Here is a 14,237-nt window from a genome sequence, read left to right as displayed (position 1 = left end):
TTAAATTTTCTCATTTGTTAAGTAATAAGTATCTTCAAGGTGGCCAGGCTTTAATATGTAATAGAATGCATATGGAAAATATAAGAAAAACATATGTGTGTGTTTATGTGTACATATATCCATATTTGCTTTTATTTTTATTAGGAATCACTGAGAGGATTCAGACTATAAAAATGGTTAATTGCAGAGAACTGGGAAGAATGAGGTGAATGTGCATGGCAGAAGGTTCAAGACTTCTTACTGTATACATTTTGATATCTTTTGCTTTTTGAATCATGTGAAATTACCTCATCAGAAAAAAAAGCACCTTAAACAGGAAGAGAAATAAATACCTGAGAAAGGAAAACGCAGATGTGGGGAAAACAGAGATGGGAAAGTTTTTTGTAGATGGCTCCTGTTTTATCTGAGGCTAAGGAGTGGGATAATCTGCTGATCCAATGTACTGCTGTAGTAGTAACAAACTTTGTACCTTTCTTCTTATTCTTTGCCACATATCCTGTTAAATTTCAGATACATTCTTACTGGCAGAAAATATTGGGTGAGTTTCCAAGTTAGATTTGTATTTTCCATGTGATTTTTAAAGATTACATCACATTTATTAGTTTAAAAATGGTTATTAAGAACGAAAGTGTCATCTTTATTTCACTCACTTTCAGTGTTTTTTTGAACTTTACTGTTCCTGTAATATTGATGTTTTAATATATGTAATGATAGAGTTGGTAATCTATCATTTTCTAGTAAAGCTATTGCTTTTTGTTTGCCTATAAGACCTGAATAGCTTTTTCTATAACAAATCTGGATCTTTAAGATTTTCTGTCTGAAATGGTTTATTATGTCACAAGTTGGAACTTGAGGTGCAAGATGTCAATCAAGACAAAAGTTCTCTTATTCTCTCCTCCATGAACTTTTTTTCTTCTTTTCATTCATTGCAAATATTTGCTGCTAGGAAACTCTTATAAACTGCATTTTAATAAAGACTCTCAAATATGGAAAACAATAATTAAGCTGAAAAGTGTCTATGATTTGAATGCTCACAAATATTATAACCTTTGAAAATAAGCATATTACAGTTCAAATAGTGCTTCAGGTCTTTTGAGAGAACAATGAACATGAAACCACAGTAATAGTCCATGGCCTTTATTCTCCATCTTATGTTATCTCTTTGTAGAGGCAACCACTTTGAATTTTTCCAGCTCTTTCTTCTGATTTTTATCTTCATGTCTCTAAACAACATCATTAGACTGCTATTGAAAGGCAAAGTAGTAAGGTGGTCAAGAGCTGCTGGGATTTAAATCCCAGCTCTCCCACTGCCATTTCTTTTCATCCTTAACCTTTCATTTCTTAACCAAAGCACAATTGATATTTTGTGCCAGATAAAGATTTTGGTAGGAAGTTGTACCATGCATTATAGGATGTTCAGCAGCATCCCTGGCCTCTACCCACTAGATGCCAGCAGCACTGCGACCCCAGCTATAACAACTAAAAATGTCTCTAGATATTGCCAAATGTCCCCTGGGGTCGGGAGCAACATCACCCACAGTTGAAAACCACTGATCTTGGGGAAATTAACCAAGTTTCCTGTGCCTTTGCTTACTCATCAGCAAACTTGGAATTAGTAATACCAAACATATAGATTACTACCTTATTAATATGGGTATTAATAATATCGACCTTAATTCCAATTAACTTGGAATTAATACCAACCTTAATCCTAATATCAGGATTAAATAAATAGTATTTGTGAAGCACTTACTGCCTAGGCCACAATAAATACTCTATAAATGTTAACTTAGTAAAATGGTATTTTAAATTTTTCATCCCTATGTTTTATCCATTAGAATTCCATTCCCCCGTTTTTCTAATTCAGTGATGTTAATTTTGATTTTTGCCAGTATTCAGCCTTTATAACAATTACAACCATGTAATTACTCAAAACTGAGTTGCATAGTGTATTAGGATTGTATTAATTTTCTTGTGCTATTTTATTTTCCTTCTAGAGTAAATAATTCCCCTTTTTTTGTCTGCTTGCCTGGTTTTCTGTGTTCCTAAATATCCCTGAACTTTAGGGATGTTTAGAAACATAAATCTCCTCTCGACAAGTTTGGCAAACAAACAAGTTTTTCCATTTTAGGGACTTTCTTATTAGAGCTTTGCATTCTCTTACTTCCATATGGATTTCTTCTTCTTCTTTTTTCTTCTTCTTCTTCTTCTTTTTTTTTTTTTTTTTTAGAAGAGATAGAGTCTTGCTCTGTCATCCAGGCTAGAGTGCAGTGGCGTGATCTCAACTCACTGCAACCACCACCTCCCGAGTTCAAGCAATTCTCCTGCTTCAGCCTCTTGAGCAGCTGGGATTACAGGTGTGCACCATCACACCCAGCTAATTTTTGTATTTTTCTTAGAGATGGGGTTTCACCATGTTGGTAAGGCTGGTCTTGAACTCCTGACCTGGAGATTCACCTGCCTTAGCCTCCCAAAGTGCTGGGATTACAGGCGTGAGCCACTGTGCCCAGCTGGACTTGTTCTTTAGGCCTGCTGCATAGATGTCATCCTGAAATTTCTTTGTACCATTTTTCTGGGAATTCCCTTTATCTTTATTGTGTGTTTGATCCTTTATTTCTGAGTCTTATTTCCTTTTCCTTCTAGTTTGCTCTTTTAATTTAATGAAATACATCTCTCTTTTTCATTAAAAAATTTTTTTGAGACAGGGTCTTTCTTTGTCACCCAGGCTAGAATGCCATGGCACGATCACAGCTCACTGCAGCCTCAACTTCCCAGGCTCAAGCAATATTCCTAATTAAGCCTCCCAAGCAGTTACTATTACAAGTCTGCATCATCACATCTGGCTGATTATTTTTTGTAGAGATGGATGTTGGGGGGCAGGTCTCACTGAATTGCTCAGCTGGTCTCAAATTCTAGCCTTAAATAACCCTCCCACCTCAGCCTTTCAAAGAGCTGGGATTACACATGTAAGCCACTATACTGGGCCTAAAAATGCATTTATACTAAATATAATGTTGGAAATTCTTTTCCCTCCAAATATTAAAAGCAGCACTCTATTGTTTCTGGGCTTTCAGAGTTGCAGCTGAAAAGTCTGTCATTTTAGTTCCTGAGTTTTTAAATGTAAACTGTTTTCCCTCAGTGGAAGATTTGGGATCTTTGTCCTAAAACCTTTGTCTGATGCTCAGAAATTTCACAATAATAAACCTACTATAGGTCTTTTAAAATCACGCTGGGCACTGGAAATCCAGGTCTTTCAGTTTGAGAAACGTTCTTGCATTATAACTCCATTAACTACTGCACCTGCCCCATCCGCACCCCAATAAATATCTCTGTTCTCATTTTGTGAAGCTACCATTAATCACATGCTAAACCTCTAATTTTCTTATGCTTTTTCTTGCCAATTTTCTTCTTATTGTCTTCCCCCCATTTTCTGAGAAATCTCTTAGATATCACCTTTCTTTTTTTGACCGAATTTTTATGTCCTATTTTTAATTTACAAGAGCTCTTTTTGGTTCTTGAATAATTCTTTTAAAAACATACAGTATTACCTGGGTATGATGGCTTGTGCCTTTAACCCCAGCTACTCAGGAGGCTGAGGTGAGAGGATCACTTGAGCCTAGGAGTCTGAGGTAACAGTGAGCTACAAGTATCACTGCACTCCAGCCTGGGCAATATATAATACATCCTCCCCTCCCCCGCAACACACACGCACAAACACAATATTATGTTATGTTACCTAGCATACAATATCTTCTCATCTCTCTGAAGGTGACAATGATACTTTATTTACTCCAAATGCCATTTTTTCCTGTTTATTTTTTATCTTCTCTCTTATGTTAGAGGTTTCCCTCAAATGACTTGTGATATTTGTCTACGGTTTTGTGTTTAAGAATGAGTTGCTATATCACAACCCCATCATACATCATGGTGGGTATTTGTTTATGATATAGTAACTCATTCTTAAACACAAATGCAAGACTGAGTTACCATTCAAAAATTAATCAGTGTAACTCAGCATATCAATAGACTAAAAACAAAACAAAAACAACATGTGATCTCTTAGTATATGAGAAAGCATTTGAAATAAATGTAATATCCATTCAAGATTCAAAAAAAAGAAAACTAAAACTCAGCAAATTAGGAGTAGAAAATAACACTCTCGACCTGTTAAAGGATATCTACGAAAATACTAGAGCTGACATACTTAATAATGAAAGATGTTTATTTTCTTTTAAAAAATCAGGAACAGCTGGGTGCAGTGGCTCACACCTGTAATCTCAGCACTTGGGAGGCTGAGGCAGTGGGTCATGAGGTCAGGAGTTCAAGACCAGCCTGGCCAAGATGGTGAAACCCCATCTCTACTAAAAATATGAAAATTAGCCGGGCATAGTGGCGGGCGCCTGTAATCCCAGCTACTTGGGAGGCTAAGGTGGGAGAATTGCTTGAACCTGAGAGGCGGAGGTTGCAATGAGCTGAGAGTGCACCACCGCACTCCAGTCTGGGCAACAGAGTGAGACTCTGTCTAAAACAAACAAACAAAAAATCAGGAACAAAGAAAATATATTTGTTCTGACTACCTGTATGTATTAGTCAGGGTTCTCCAGAGAAACAGAACCAATAGGATGGATCTCTCTCCCATCTGACTCCATAATCCATATTATGATATGAAATATCTATAATTTCTGAGATATTAGAGGAATTGGCTTGCATGATTATGAAGCTGAGAAGACCCACAATCTGCCATCTGCAAGGTGGAGACTCATGAAAGAAAGTGGTGTAATTTCAGTCTGAGTCTGAAGGTCTGAGAACCAGGGGAGAATCAGTGCAAATCTTAGTCAAGGGCAAGAGAAGACCAATGTCTCAGCTCAAACAGGCAGACAGGAAGAAAAACAGGGAGTTTCTCTTTCCTTTATCATTTTGTTCTATTCAGGTCCTTAACAGATTGGGTGATGCCCACCCACACTGGGGAGGGCAATCTGTTTTACCGAATCCACTGATTCAAATGCTCATCTCATTCAAATACATCCTCATAGACACACGCAGAAATAATGGTTAATTTGCTCACACTTTGGCACAACGAAGTTGACACATTAACTTTCAAATTTTGTTAAACCTTATATTAACTGCCCTGTTCAGAACAATAAGGCAAGAACAAGAAATAAGATGTGTACAGATTATAAAGGAAGAAATAAAACTATCAGCATTCTCAGATGGCATAATTTTCCCCCATTCCCCCCAAATTTATTTAAAATTCTACTAAAATAATAAGTGAGTTTAGCTAGGTCACAGAACATAAGATTGACATTCAAAAGTAAGTTGTATTTCTTAGCCATAGGTCTGACTTTAAAAAAATTGCATTTCCATATATACCTGTAATAAATAATTAAAAATTGACATTTAAAAAATATAACAATAGCATCAAAAATGGTGAATAATCAGGGTTAAATCTAAGAAAATGTAAAAAATGTCTACATTGAAAACTGTAAAACATTGTTGAGAGAAATGAAAGAAGATTATTAGTGGAGAGACATGTCATGTTTATGGATTCAAAGACTTGCTCTTTTTAACAGGTAAATTTATCCCATATTTTTCTATAGAATCTGAGCAATTTCAATCAAGATGTAAGCAGCTTTTTGAGTAAAAATCGATAGGCATATTCTAAACTTTGTTTGGAAATGCAAAGGACCCGGTATAAGCAAAATGATTTTAAAACAGAAAAACAAGAAAGGCCTCACACTGTCTGATTTCAGTACTTATTAAACAGCAGTATTCAAGACAGTGTAGTACTGGGAGTATGGATAGATATATAGATAGAGTACAGAAAGACACCCTTATCTATACAATTAAATGATTCTAACAAAGATAGAGTAATTTCGTGAGGTAAAACGTTGTTAGTAAATGGAGCTGGAACAACTGAACATCCATATGCAAAAAATGGAAGCTAAAACCTATCTCCACCATATAAAGAAATTAACTTGAAATTGTACATAGACCAAAATGTGAAACCTAAAGCTATATACATTTCTAGGGGAAATTATCTGTGACCTTTGTTGTAAATCTTCCTTACATAGGACATAAAAAGCATGAAGTATTAAAAAAAATTAAAAATTAGAGTTTGTAAAAATTAAGACCTTATGCTTTTCAAAAGATTCCTGCAAAAGTGGAAAAGAAATAAAACAAGCCACATATTGGGACAAAATATTTGTGAAGAATATATCTGATTAAGAAGTTATATCCTGAATATATGAAGAACTTTCAAAACTAAAGAAAATAATTCATTTTTTAAATGGACAAATTATTTAAACAAGTATTTTACTAAAGAAGATATCCAGGTAGCAAATAAACACATGCTATTCATCCAAATTGTTAATAAGGAAAATGCAAATTAAGATGAATGAGATATCACTATATACCTACTAGAATAGCTGTATTTTAAAAGTTTAACACTGCCAATTACTGGTAAAGATGCAAATCAATGGGGACTTTTTTTTTTTTTTTTTGAGACAGAGTCTTGCTGTGTCTCCAGGAGCCAGGCTGCAGTGCAGTGGCGCAATCTCAGCCCACTGCAATCTCCGCCTCCTGGGTTCAAGGAATTCTCCTGCCTCAGCCTCCTGAGTAGTTTAGGACTGCAAGCATGTATCACCATGCCCAGCTAATTTTTGTATTTTTTAGTAGAGACGGGGTTTCATCGTGTTGGCCAGGATGGTCTCGATCTCTTGACCTTGTGATCCGACCGCCTCAGCCTCCCAAAGTGCTAGGATTACAGGCATGAGCCACTGCACCCAGCGCCCAATGGAAACTTTCAAACATTGCTGGTGGGAATGCAATATACCACAGACATATGGCTTTTTGTAAACTCAGACTCAAATTCATGTGCAATTCAACAGGGCCTCATGCTCAAAGGAGTCCCATATTCGTTTTAATGTTTCATTGTTAATATCTTGAAATTCTAATAATTTTATCTCTACACCTGTGTTTTATAAGTAAGATCTGTTGGAACTGTAATATGAAATATGTCTCCTAGTACTTACTGCCCTGTTTGCATATAGTGTTGGAGATACCCCATGAACATAGAATTCCAAGGGACCCAGTGGTGCCTAAAAGTTTAGGGAGACTCACAGATAGCACAAGGTAAGCATGTTACAACTAAGATTGAGTTATCATAGATACTGATAACCTGTAGAGGATATATATATATATTTTTTTTCTGAAAAACTGTCCAATTGTAATAGATGACAAATTATCTTAAAATGTATTTTTTTTTAATAAAAAGTGAAAGTCACATAGAATATGCTTGATTTAGAAGGTGCTTTTTTTTTTTTTTTTTAAAGTGAATCAGATAATTTTGTACTGGTCATCATAACGTGACCACATAAAATATTTTGATTCCCAGTAGTATCTAAACTTTGTCTTCTTTTTATTATTATTAGCGTACTTTAAGTTCTGGGGTACATGTGCAGATCTTGCAGGTTGTTCCATAGATATGCATGTGCCATGGTGGTTTGCTGCCTCCATCCCTCTGTCACCTACATTAGGTATTTCTCCTAATGTTATCCCTCCTCAACCTCCTCACCCTCTGCTATCCCTTCCGTAGCTCCCCACCCTGCAACAGACCCCAGTGTGTGATGTTTCCCTCCCTGTGTCCATGTCCTTTCATTGCTCAACACTCACTTACGAGTGAGAACATGCAGTGTATGGTTTTCTGTTCTGGTGTCAGTTCACTGAGAATGATGGTTTCCAGATTTATTCATGTCCTGACAAAGGACATGAACTCATCCATTTTTTATGGCTGCATAGTATTTCATGGTGTATATGTGCCACATTTTCTTTATCCAGTCTATCCTTGATGGGCATTTGGATTGGTTCCAAGTCTTTGCTATTGTAAACAGTGCTGCAGTGAACATACGTGTTCGTGTGTCTTTACAATAGAATGTTTTATAATCCTTTGGGTATATACCCAGTAATAGGATTGCTAGGTCAAATGGTATTTCTATTTCTAGATCCTTGGGGGATCGACACACTGTCTACTAATTAGTGTAATGGTTGCACTAATTTACACTCCCACCAACAGTGTAAAAGGCTATGATTTTTATTTGAATGAGAATTGTTTCTAATGCAAAAAGAAGACAATGGCATTCTAAGAAACACAAACGAGAAAGGAATCCTATATATGCTTTCTTATTCTCATTGTTTCCTGGTATTATACAACTGGTTTTGCTGAAAGTAATGATGCCATAAGTCAAAGGTAGAGAGTGTTGGTAGAATGTGTTGGTATACTTGAAATAAAAAGTTGAGTTAGGCCGGGCATGGTGGCTCAAGCCTGTAATCCCAGTACTTTGGGAGGCCGAGGCGGGTGGATCACGAGGTCAAGAGATCGAGACCGTCCTGGTCAACATAGTGAAACCCCGTCTCTACTAAAAATACAAAAAAAAAAAAAAAAAAAAAAAAAAAAATTAGCTGGGCATGGTGGCACATGCCTGTAATCCCAGCTACTCAGGAGGCTGAGGTGGGAGAATTGCCTGAACCCAGGAGGCGGAGGTTGCAGTGAGCTGAGATCACGCCATTGCACTCCAGCCTGGGTCACAAGAGCAAAACTCCATCTCAAAAAAAAAAAAAAAAAAAAAGTTGAGTTAATTTTATGTAGTGTTTCCACTGTTCTGGTAAGAACAATATATATATACATGTATGAACTACAAAATATGAATCATGTGATTTTGGTGATCCTACATCGTAGTTGAGTGTTCACATTTGCATTTAAAGCTGGCATTATGCAATATAAAGATGAATCACAAAATTCAGCCTAATAATTTTAAATTTTTCCTTTGTTAGAAAAAATTAACTAGCAAATAAAAAATAAAAAACCCATGACAAGTTGAAAAAGAGACCAAGGAAGAAAAACAAGTTTTATATTTTTTATTTTTAATGATACTTTTTTTCCTGCTTTTTGAACCAGGGGCTTGTTTTGTTTTGTTTTGTTTTGTTTTGTTTTGTTTTGTTTTGAGACGGAGTTTCGCTCTTGTTACCCAGGCTGGAGTGCAATGGCGCGATCTCGGCTCACCGCAACCTCCGCCTCCTGGGCTCAGGCAATTCTCCTGCCTCAGCCTCCTAAGTAGCTGGGATTACAGGCACACGCCACCATGCCCAGCTAATTTTTTGCACCTTTAGTAGAGACGGGGTTTCACCATGTTGACCAGGATGGTCTCGATCTCTTGACCTCGTGATCCACCCGCCTCGGCCTCCCAAAGTGCTGGGATTACAGGCTTGAGCCACCGCGCCTGGCCAGGGGCTTGTTTTATAATGTAGCTGACCCTGTATAAATTAAACATACATTTACAATAGGACAAATACATCCAGTTATTGGGCTTCAGTGTAGGGTTGTCAGGAGATAGTCAACCATATCTTTGGCACCCCCAAAAATTTTTAGTGCGAGGTCTTTTCTTGTTCTCCTGGAAGGAAACTTCCAATATCTTGCTCCCACTAAGCCTATGTATAGCATTCTGGGGACTAAGTAGGAAAACAGATTGTTTTTATCAATCAGAGTACAGATTTTAAAGAATCTGTTTTTGTGGCTGGGCATGGTGGCTTAGGCCTGTAATCCCAGCACTTTGGGAGGCTGAGGCAGGTGGATCACCTGAGGTCAGGAGCTCAAGACCAGCCTGGCCAACATGGCAAAACCCCATCTCTACTAAAAATTACAAAAAAGAGCTGGGTATGGGCATAATCCCAGCTACTCAGGAGGCTGAGACAGGGAGAATTGCTTGAACCTGGGGGGCGGAGGTGTCAGTGAGCCGATATCAGCCACTGTACTCCAGAATGTTTCAAAAAAAAAAAAAAAAAAAGACTTGTTTTTGTTATGGTGCTCTATCTGTGTTTAGTTATCTCAAGCTCAGAGTCCTCTGGTTAAAAATCTTCAGAGTAAACCATCAGTTCCTGTTAAGTTGTGGTGGGGTTGGGGCGGGGTAGAAGGTGGTTACTTTAGGTTACCTTGCTTCACAAGGTTGTTAGGAGCTGGGAGACAGATGGCCTGTTTCTTATTCAGACTTTCCACTCGCAGCCCACCTTTTAGAGACAGTAGTTACCTTCAATTTCTGAGGCTTTTAAAGAATGAATTAGTTTGTTCTGAGGTGGTATATTTGAAAAAAAAAAAGAATAAATTAGTTTGCTTCGTGACTTTCCCAGCTACAGGTACTTAACTATTAACTTCTTCTGTTCAGCTAAGAAGTCAGTTATTACTTGATCATATGCTTTCTGGTTTTTAACCTATTTTTGATGGTTCTCATTGTTGTTACCTCTAGTTCTCCTTTTCTTTAATGTTCTAAATTTTCAAAAATTTATTTCCTGCCATCATTTTTGTAATGTTTTGGGAAGGAGAATTAATAAGCTCATATAGGTGTTCTATTCACTATTTTTTCCTGGAGAGATATATATCTCCATATACATATGTTTAATATATATTAATATATGTAAGTGTATATTAATAATAATATATTAACATATAAGTATATATTAATAAATATATATTTATAAACATATGTTTAAATTTTAATGTCATTGCAAAGATTTTTAAAATTAATTTAAAAATTTTTAAAATTATTTTTATTTTCTATGGATTCCTATCACTATAAAAAACCCTAAGTATTTTATTAAGTGTCTTTTATATAAAACAATACAACTTTAAAAAATAAATAGGGCAGGCCCACAGAGATGACAGAACCTGAAAGAAGGATCCGTGTCTATAGGAAGAGTAGAGATTATGGCATCTTCTCAGCAGGGAATTCTGCGCACTGCACCTCCCTTAGCTGGTTAAAAACACTGCCAGGCAGCTGGTTATAATTGTAACTGAGTGTGTGGTAGAGATGTAAAGTTGGGAGTCTTTAACAACTGAAACTAATCAGATCCAATTCCACACTGTCATCTGCTTATTTCAAGACTCGAACTGACCATGGGTGACTAAAGTCCCTCCATCAACCTCTTGGTGACTGCTCTGCTCATCCCTCTTGTTTCATTAACTCCTATTTGGTTTTTCAGACTAAATACCACCTACTCTAGGAAGTCTTTTCTGAAACCCTTCTACTAAGCTAATCTAGGTGTTCTTTACCTCAAGTTATTATTTTCATAATAACATATAATTTTCATAATAACTTGAGTTCTCAGGTTATAGGTATGTAACTATACCTATTTACCAAATATAATTGTATTTTTATTTAGTAAATACAATTATATTTAATACAATACCAAATTGTATTTGGTAAATATGATTATAGTTGCTAAATAAATACAGTTATATCCTAAATTTTTATATAGGTATTTACCAAATATAATTATCTGTAAATATTTCAGGGATCAGCAAACTTTTTCTGTGAAGTTTACAGTAAATATTTTATTTATTTATTTATTTTTTATTTTTTTATTTTTTTAGAGAAGAAAGAAAAAGAGAAAGAAAAAAAAGAATGAAAGAGAGAAAGAAAGAGGAAAAGAAAGAGGGAGAGAGAATGGGAGTCTTGCTCTATTGCCCAGGCTAGAATGCAGTCTAAAAATGGGTATTAAAAACTTATTTTATGCCAATAATTGTGCTTAACAATGGAGATAGGAAGGAATAAGGGAGGAAAAAAACAAGCATCCAACCAATATTTTATTTAAACCTGTGAAATTCTATACAATCACTGAGGAGTGATTTACTTCCACTTATGTAGTCACTTTTGGAGTAGGTATGATGTGGTACTGAGAAGAATATGTGTTTTGTAGATTTGGGGTGGAGAGTTCTGTAAATGTTTATTAAGTTTACTTGTTCCAGGTCTGAGTTCAAGTCCTGGGTATTCTTGTTAATTTTCTGTCTCGTTGATCTAATATTGACAATGTGATGTTAAAGTCTCCCACTATTATTGTGTGGGAGTCTAAGTCTCTTTATAAGTCATTAAGAACTTGCCTTATGTATCTGGGTGCTCCTGCATTGGGTGCATATATATTTAGGATCCTTAGCTCTTCTTGTTGCATTGATCCTTTTACCATTATGTAATGTCCTTCTTTACTTCTTTTAATCTTTGTTGCTTTAAAGTCTATTTTATCAAAGTTGAGAATTGCAACTCCTGCTTATTATTATTATTATTATTATTGCTCTCCATTTGGTTGGTAAATCTTCCTCCATCCCTTTGTTTTGAGTCTTTGTTTGTCCTTGCATGTGAGATGGGTCTGGATGCAGCATACCAATGGGTTTTGGCTTTTTATCCAATTTGCCTGTGTCTTTTGATTGGGGTGTTTAGTCCATTTAAATTTAGGATTAATATTGATATATGCGACTTTAATACTGCCATTTAATGCTAGCTGGCTGTTCTGCCCATTAGTTGATGTAGATTCTTTATTATGTTGATGCTCTTTACCTTTTGGTATATTTTTGGAATGGCCGATACGGGTTATTCCTTTCTATGTATAGTGCTTCTTTCAGTAGCTCTTGTAAAGCAGGCCTGGTGGTGATAAAAATCTCTGAGTACTTGCTTGTTCACAAAAGATTTTATTTTTCCTTCGCTTATGAAGCTTAGTTTGGCTGGATATGAAATTCTAGGTTGAAAGTTCTTTTCTTTAAGGATGTTGAATATTGGCCCCCACTCTCTTTTGGCTTGTAGGGTTTCTGCTGAGAGATTCTGCTGTGAGTCTGATAGGCTTCCCTTTGTGGGTAACCTGAACTTTCTCTCTGGCTGTCCTTAGCATTTTCTCCTTCATTTCAACCCTGGTGAATCTGATGATTATGTGCCTTGGGGTTGCTCTTCTAGAGGAATATCTTTGTGGTGTTCTCTATAATATCTGGAGTTGAATATTGTCCTGCCTTGCTAGGTTGGGAAAGTTTTCCTGAACAATATCCTGAAGAATGCTTTCCAGCTTGGATTCATTCTCTTTGTCACATTCAGGTACACCTATCAAACGTAGATTAGGTCTTTTCACATAGTCCCATATTCCTTGGAGGCTTTGCTCATCCCTTTTTACCCTTTTTTCTCTAATCTTGTCTTCTCGTTTTATTTTATTGAGTTGGTCTTCGACCTCTGATATCCTTTCTTCTACTTGGTCAATTTGACTGTTAAAACTTGTGCATACTTCGCAAAGTTCTCATATTGTGTTTTTCAGCTCCATTAATTCACTTATATTCCTCTCTAAATTGTCTGTTCTCGTTAGCATTTTGTCAAACCTTTTTTCAAGGTTCTTAGTTTATTTGCATTGGGTTAGAACATGTTCTTTTAGCTCACAGAAGTTTCTTATTATCCACCTTCTGAAGCCTGATTTTGACAATTCATCACACTCATTCTCCATCAGGCCTTGTTCACTTGCTGATGAGGAGCTTTGATACCCTGAAGGAGGAGAGGGATTCTGATTTTGGATGTTTTCCGGCTTTTTGCGCTGGTTTCTTCCCATCTTTGTGGATTTATCCACCTGTTGTCTTTGTAATTGCTGACTTTCAGATTGGGTCTCTGAGTGGACATCCAGTTTGTTGGTGGTGATGTTATTTCTGTTTGTTTTCCTTCGGCGGACACCCCTCCCCCACAGAGCTAGACCTTCCCTGGTTCAGCTGTGCTTGCTGTGAAACTCTCAATTATCAGCGATTCCAATTGCTGTTTTTTTTTTTTCTTGTGGGGGTGGGACCAGCTGAGCCCGATCACCTGGCTCCCCGCCTTGGAGCCCCCTTTTTTTCTTTTCTTAATTGAATGGTCAATTCTCTCCCAGGTGCCCCAGTTGCCCGCCAAAAAGGTGCCTGGATCTATGCAATTTCCCGTGTGGCAACCACACTGGCTGAAACAGCCGCACTGAGATTTGTGGCACTTTTCTGCCTGGGAATCTCCCGGTCTGGCTCCACGCTTCATTCCCCTTTCAATCAGCTGAATGGGTGACCCTGCCTTCCCGGAGCTCCAAATGCCAACTAAAAGGGCACCCAGTCCTGCATACTCTGCACTAAGAACCGCCTTGCCAAGATGCCGGCAAAACAGCCATGCAGGTCAAAGGAGTTGCACTGGCAACCCATGGGGCTCCTCCACTGGGAATCTCCTAGTCCATGGGCAACAAAAATTTATCTGGAAATCTGGCATCCACTCACTCCCTGTGCCTTCACTGGGAGCGGCAATCCTGAGCTGCTGTTAATCGGCCATCTTGGATCTCTCTCTGTAAGTAAATATTTTAGAAGTTGTAGGCCAACAGGCAAAATCAAGGATATTCTGTAGCTGCTTATATAACAAAAGAGAAAACAATTTCCCACA

Source organism: Saimiri boliviensis, chromosome 3, assembly GCF_048565385.1.
Source record: "Saimiri boliviensis isolate mSaiBol1 chromosome 3, mSaiBol1.pri, whole genome shotgun sequence".
NCBI lineage: Eukaryota > Metazoa > Chordata > Mammalia > Primates > Cebidae > Saimiri > Saimiri boliviensis.
The sequence above is the reverse complement of the archived record's forward strand: the minus strand, read 5'-3'. Positions refer to the sequence as shown.